Source organism: Cebus imitator, unplaced genomic scaffold, assembly GCF_001604975.1.
Source record: "Cebus imitator isolate Cc_AM_T3 unplaced genomic scaffold, Cebus_imitator-1.0 Scaffold2589, whole genome shotgun sequence".
NCBI lineage: Eukaryota > Metazoa > Chordata > Mammalia > Primates > Cebidae > Cebus > Cebus imitator.
The window spans coordinates 1-6486 of NW_016109904.1; the positions used below are offsets into that span (position 1 = coordinate 1).

The 6486-nt window shown below is 35.7% G+C and overlaps 1 long non-coding RNA gene across 1 annotated transcript; it reads left to right on the forward strand.

The window, feature by feature from the left end:
- On the forward strand, positions 1 to 6486 carry LOC108299172. Its single transcript, XR_001822841.2, has 3 exons — positions 1 to 94; positions 2916 to 3109; positions 6394 to 6486. It is a non-coding gene; the product is annotated as an uncharacterized LOC108299172 (long non-coding RNA).

Genomic DNA, 6486 nt, shown 5'->3' on the forward strand with positions numbered 1-6486 from the left:
GTTTGAAAAGCTTGGATTATCAAAACACACAACAAATGATAGAACCAAATATATAGATGATACAGTGAAGCACAAGGTCAAAATTTTAAAACGGGTGAGCTCTTCATTAATGCATTATTTTGTTTAAGAGCTTTTAGTATGGACTGACTGCATTAATTTTGAAATTTCTCATTAGAAGTTTTAATGTTCTTTTACATTTAAAAATTTATTTTTCCATAAACGTGAATAGGTTTTTATTTAAATTTTTTGGCAATCTTGGTGAAACCAGTTAGTGACTTCTAGAATATGCATGTCTTATCTCTTGTAGTCTCTCATGCTGTTTCTAGCCTCTAGTTTGGTACTTGAATTTTCTGTTTTAGGGTGTGTGTCAATCTTGTGGGTTTAAGTGTAAATTATGCTTGCTAATTTTTTTTTATTGTACTTTATTTTCTGGGGTACATGTGCAGATCATGCAAGATTGTTGGGTAGGTACATTCATGGCAAGGTGGTTTGCTGCCTCCATCTTCCCATCACCTGTACCTGACATTTCTCCCCACATTATCCCTCTCCACCCTCCTTTCCACTGCCCCTCCCCTAGCTCCCCACAATGGACCACTAGCTTGCTAAGTTTTTTTTTTTTAAAAAAGCTTTTCAATTCATAAATATCTACTCGCGTTTTGATAATTTGGGATTATTTTTTGACTACTTTCTGAAAGTATTTTCTAAATAGAAATTTCAAGATATTTCGGCTTTAATAGGAGAAATGTATAAAGGACACAGCATTTTATCTTATTAAATTTTCTTGACTCATTGTACACCTTTTTATTACCTATTAATTTTTTAATCATTAATTTGTTATTCTTGAATACTTTTAGAGAGGAAACACAGTGGCAACAAATGTATGTGAGTAGGCAAGTATAATCCAAAATACAAAGAACATGAATTTTAGAGTTGGGACTTTGGAAATCTTTTAGTCCAACCATTTTGATTTATTAATATGCCCTACAACATTTCTAGGAAGTGATTCTCTAGTTTCTCTTTGAAATCCGTTGCAAAGGGATACATCTTCATCTTTAAGCATCTCTATTTGTTAGAAAGTTCATCAGTTTGAGCTGAAGTTTGCATCCCTGAATTAAAGCCTCCTTGTTAAAACTAATTTCTGTACAACATGGTATGGACGTTAATTTAGGTTGAAGAGCATGAGCATGTGTTCTCCAGAATCTTGCCTATTATTTACAAATCCATTTCTTTCAGGCATTCCTTGTATGACAAACCTGGATTAAGTTCCAGTTTGCCGTATCCTTGTGGCATCGAATATTTTTTGTCTCTCAAGACTTTTTGAGAATCAGATTCTGTCCCTTTGATACATGTTATTACTTTGTTGATGTGATCATCAAAGTAATTGATAATATGGATCTGAGCCACAGTGAGAACAGGTTATAGCATGTCTTTGGAAAACTTCTATTTATTATTAACTAGCATTAATAATCACCTCTATGTACAACTTCTTGGCCATTTAGAAGTATAGCTAATTGTATTGTCCAGTAGCTAAGTTGTCTCTGTCTTGCTTAAAAAGATTATAAAGGCTGGGCATGGTGGCTCACATCTGTAACCCTAGCACTTTGGGAGGCGGGGACGGGTAGATCGCTTGAGGTCAGAAGTTTGAGACCAGCCTGGCCAACATGGTGAAACCCTATCTCTAATAAAAATTCAAAAATTAGCCAGGTGTAGTGGCGGCGCCTATAATCCCAGCTACTCCGGGGGGTTGAGGCAGGAGAACCAGGGACAGTCATTCGAGATCGTGCTACTTCACTCCAGCCTGGGCAAGAGTGAAAATCTGTCTCATAAATAAATAAACACATAAACAAACATTAACAATTGTTAATATTTTGAGAAAGCCCTCTATCCAGTCTGTATCAGAAAAGAAACTGAGGTAAGTCTGATTCTGCAAATGCATGTACCATCCAAGTGATCACTACTTCCTTTTCTTGTTGTGAACTGTTGACTCTTATTTGGACTTGTCTGATGTTAGTTTATGAAATCTGCTTTTCTTATCCTTGGATTTTTATGTTGAACTGTTTATTGAGTTTCTGTTGTATGGCATAGCACTGCCTGCCTTGGGTGTATAATATTGAAGCATGTTCCTACTCTCAGGAATGTCTAGTTGCAGAGGCAAAAAAAAAAAAAAAAAAAAAAAATAGAGGATTCTTAGTCTAGAGAAAAATCACTATTTTGATTGTGCCCTGTTTTAAAACCTGATGATATATCTGTCTATATGGCATTCCTCTCCCTGTCTTTTAGGCACATTAGCAGGATGTGATTACTGTCTCCCAAGTGTCTCAGAATTCCAGTTTTACTAGTAATTCTTGGTGGATTGTAACTAGAACCAGAGTGTCAGGTACTCTGAGGGTTTATTTTACCTCAAGGGAATTAAAATTGTCATTAGGCACACCGAGAACTTAAATTGATACACTTACTGTTAGTGAACTTAATTTCATTTGTTTTAGAAATACACTGAAAAATATAGATACTTATTTCTTCACAATTTCCTTTTCCTTTTTCCATATCCACAGCCAAATAAGAGAATTCTTACTACCTTATTTTTAATTTTCTTTCTACTAACGGTATTGGGAGCATGATCTCTAGATCTTTGTTTCCGCTTTATAAGCTATTATGTGTTCTATGCACAGTAGGTGCAGAATAGATTTTGAATGAAAGAGTGAATCTCATTTTACTAATAATCAAGAGTTATTTTTGTACATCTTAAAAAACATTTAAACACTTAACTGGGCCAAAGAATGGACTATGTTTGCTATATTAATAGGTTGTAATATTAGGTCTGATTTTTTTTTTTATCCACATACTATTGAGGCTTACCTTATATTTAAAGATCGTTTAGTGGTTTTCATTCTAATGAATTAAGTACTATTTTTCAGGAGTCTGGTGAAGGCAGAAATTCATCAGACTATAGAGATAACGAAATTAAAAAATGGCAGCTAGCTCCTCTTCGTAAGATGGGACAACCAGTTTNAACCAGTTTTACCTCGGAGATCCTCAGAAGAGAAAAGTGAAAAAATACCAAAAGAGCCTACAACTGTTATTTGCACAGGAGAAAAAGCTTCAAAACCAGGTAGTGAGATTAACAGAAATAATTATATACTAATATATATATATATATAGCTTATTTAATATACAATTAATTAGTATACTTAGGGAGTTTTTACAAATTTAACATTTTAATGGCAGTAAAAATAGGTAATGTGATTGGCCTTACTTGTAAATAAAAACTGTTGCTCTAAATTCTGGGGAAGCACTAGTAAAATTAAGGTAAGACCCCTCTTCTCATGGCACTTAAATACTAATGGAGGAACGCAGTAAGTTTGTAAGTAAGAAAATTCCATGTTATTTTACAGCTTGTGAAGAAAAAGTGGAGTCATGGGATAGATAGTCACAACTGGATTGAGTAATTGGGACTTCTGTTTTAGATGGAATGGAGGAGGTAACTTGTGAGGTGGGAAATGGAGGGATGCAAAGATTTTTGGAGGAGATACTAGGTAAGGGACGCATCAAATCTTAAGGCTTTGTGGTAGAAACAAGCGTGACGTTTGAGGAGCAGGAAAGACAGCTACTGTAGAGTGATTAGAAGATAATTCATGAGGGATAGAATAGTGTTAGAACATGAGGTCAGAGAACATATAGGACCTTTGGGATTATGGCAGAGTTTATATTTTGTTCTGAATGTTGTGGGAAACCTTTAGAGGGTTTTGTACAAGGGAGAACTCTGGTTGCTCTGTACCGTTTGGATTGTAGGAGGGCAGGAGAGAAAGAGAGTAGACTCATTAGTCTATAGCAATAGCCTAGGAAAGAAATGGTGGTAGCTTGGAACAGAAACACAGTGAAGGTAGTGAGTAGTGGTCAGATTCAGGTAAGTTTTATAATAGAGTTGACAGAACTTGTTGATAGATTAGATTTAGGTTGGTAAAGGAAAGAGAGTCTGAGAAAAGAGAAAAAGGTTTGGAGAGGAAAAATGAAAAATTATATTTTGGCCTTTGTGAGATTCCTATTAGAAGTCTAGGTGGAAATGTTTTGAGTAAATCTTTGGCTGATGAGTCTAGAGCCTATTAGAAGACTTTGGAGGTTGGTATATAAATTTGGGATTTACTAGTGCATAGCAGTTAGTACAGGTAAAATATCCCAAATCTGTAAATCTAAAATCTGAAACTTGAATGCTAGCATGATGGTCAAAGACAATGCTTGTTGGAGCATTGTAGATTTCAGATTTTCTGATTTGGGATGCTTCACTGGTAAGTACAACGCAAATATTACAAAATTTGAAAAAACCCAAAATTGAAAATACTCTGTTCCCAAGCATTTCAGGTAAGGGGATACTCAACCTGTATTTAAAATCATGAGCTTAGAGGTAAATAGCTACAGAGAGTTTGATAATGAAGGGACAGAAGCAGAGCCCTTGGGGAGCACCAGCATTTACTTTTATTTTATTATTTTTATGATAGGGTCTTGCTCTGTCACCAGGCTTGGGTGCAGTAGTGCAGTTAACAGCTCATTACAGCCTTGAGCTCCTGGGCTCGAGCTATCTTCTTGCCTCAACCTCCTGAGTGGCTGGGACTACAGGTGTGCACCACCACACCCGACTAATTTTTTGATTTTTTGTAGAGATGGTGTCTCACTATATTGGCCAGGCTGGTCTCAAACTCCTGGCGTTCAAGTGATTTTTCCTGCTTTGGCCTCTCAAAGTGCTGGGATTACGGGGTGAGCCACTGATCCTGGCCATCAGCATTTAAGAGTTGGGGAGAGAAGAGGATATAGAGCAAAGGAAACTTATGGGTGGCCTGTAAGGACAGGGGAGAACTGAGACTGGTGTTCTGGAATCTAGGTGAAGTTTCAAGAAGAAAGGAATGACCAAATGATGTCTGGACATCTAATAAGATAAACACAAGATTGTGAAGTCTATGACTTAGCAAAATGGAAATCATTGGTGACCTCAACTAGAACGGTTTTGGTGGAGCAGTAGGGACAAAAGCCAGTTGTAGTGGCTTATGAATGAATGGAAGAGTGAGGACCTGGAGATACTGATTACAGATAACTCTTTCAAGGAATTTTGCTGTTGAAGGAAACAAATACTCTAGTAGCTAGAAGTGGATGTGAATTTTTTTTTAAAAGAAGATATTACAGCATGTCTGAAAGACTAATGGGAATGATCCAATAGAGAGAGAGAGGATGATGATGATGATGATGATGATGATGATGTAGGAGAAAGGTGATAGTATAGATGTGAAACTCAGGAAGAGATGAGGGGATGGGATTCACTTCACGTGGAGGGAGGAATTTATCATAGAAAGGGACAGCTCAGCCACTGTATAGTAGGGAAGACCTTATGTGGTAAGAGGAAGAACTGATGCAGATAGGTTGGATTTGGTAATGGGAAAACATGATAGCTGACATTTTTCCATTTTCTCGGTGAAATATGAAGAGCAAATCAAAAAGGTTGTAGTTGAGAAGGAGGTATTGTTGGTTTGAGATGAGAGGATAAAAAGTATGAAATAGCTATCTTAAAAAGTGGGAGAGCAAATTTATTAGAAAAAGTTAATAGGATTAGGGCAAAATGTGAGGTACCTACTTAAAACTTGTTATAAGTTTGAAATGATGTCTGTCAGTACCAGTGCTTATTTTTCTCCCGTTGTCTTCAGCTGTTTGTTGCGTATTAGGATAAAAGTTGGCTTTCAGCAGAGTTGTGGTTTTGCCAACACAGAAGATTAAAGGAGAGAAAATAAAGGTATTAAGTATACAGGGGCTGCTAATGGTATTGGACTATCTAATCTAAGTTTATAATGTAGAAAAGTGAATACATGAAGATAGCAAAATGATAGATTTAAGAATTGTTGGAATTAGGAGATTCTAGAATAAATTGTGCTGGTATAATAAGTCAGAGCAGTGGGATGTTTGGCATTGAGATTTTGGAGATGCGTGGGAATTAGTAATGATAGAATAAAAATAATTTGAAAAGCTTAACATTCAAATGATTAATATTAAGCACAAACAAAACCAGAAGAGATTCATCTGTTTTGTGGTATTGGTTTATTTTCTGCACCTAATAAGTTCAGATCAAAATTTCTAAATAGGTTTTTAAAAGTTAGTATATATATATATGTGGAAACGTAACTAGCTCTGAAAGCCATTATCTAAGTTGAGGAAAGAGTAGGACCAGTTTTTAGTCACTATTCATTTTAATTTTAATTAGAATTTCAGTGTCAGGAATATTTCAGCATGGACCGTGGGTTCTGATCTTATTTCTAAATAGCGACTTTTAATCAGTTTTGTTTATAAACTTATGCATTAAAAAGGAAAGTTATTTTTAAAAGCAATGTAATGAGTTGTGATATTTATTTAAATTAGGTACTCATGAGAAGCAAGACACGAAAAAGAAGAAAGTTGAAAAAGGAGTTAATGTACATCCTCCTGCTTCTGCTTCCAAGCCTTCTGCAGATC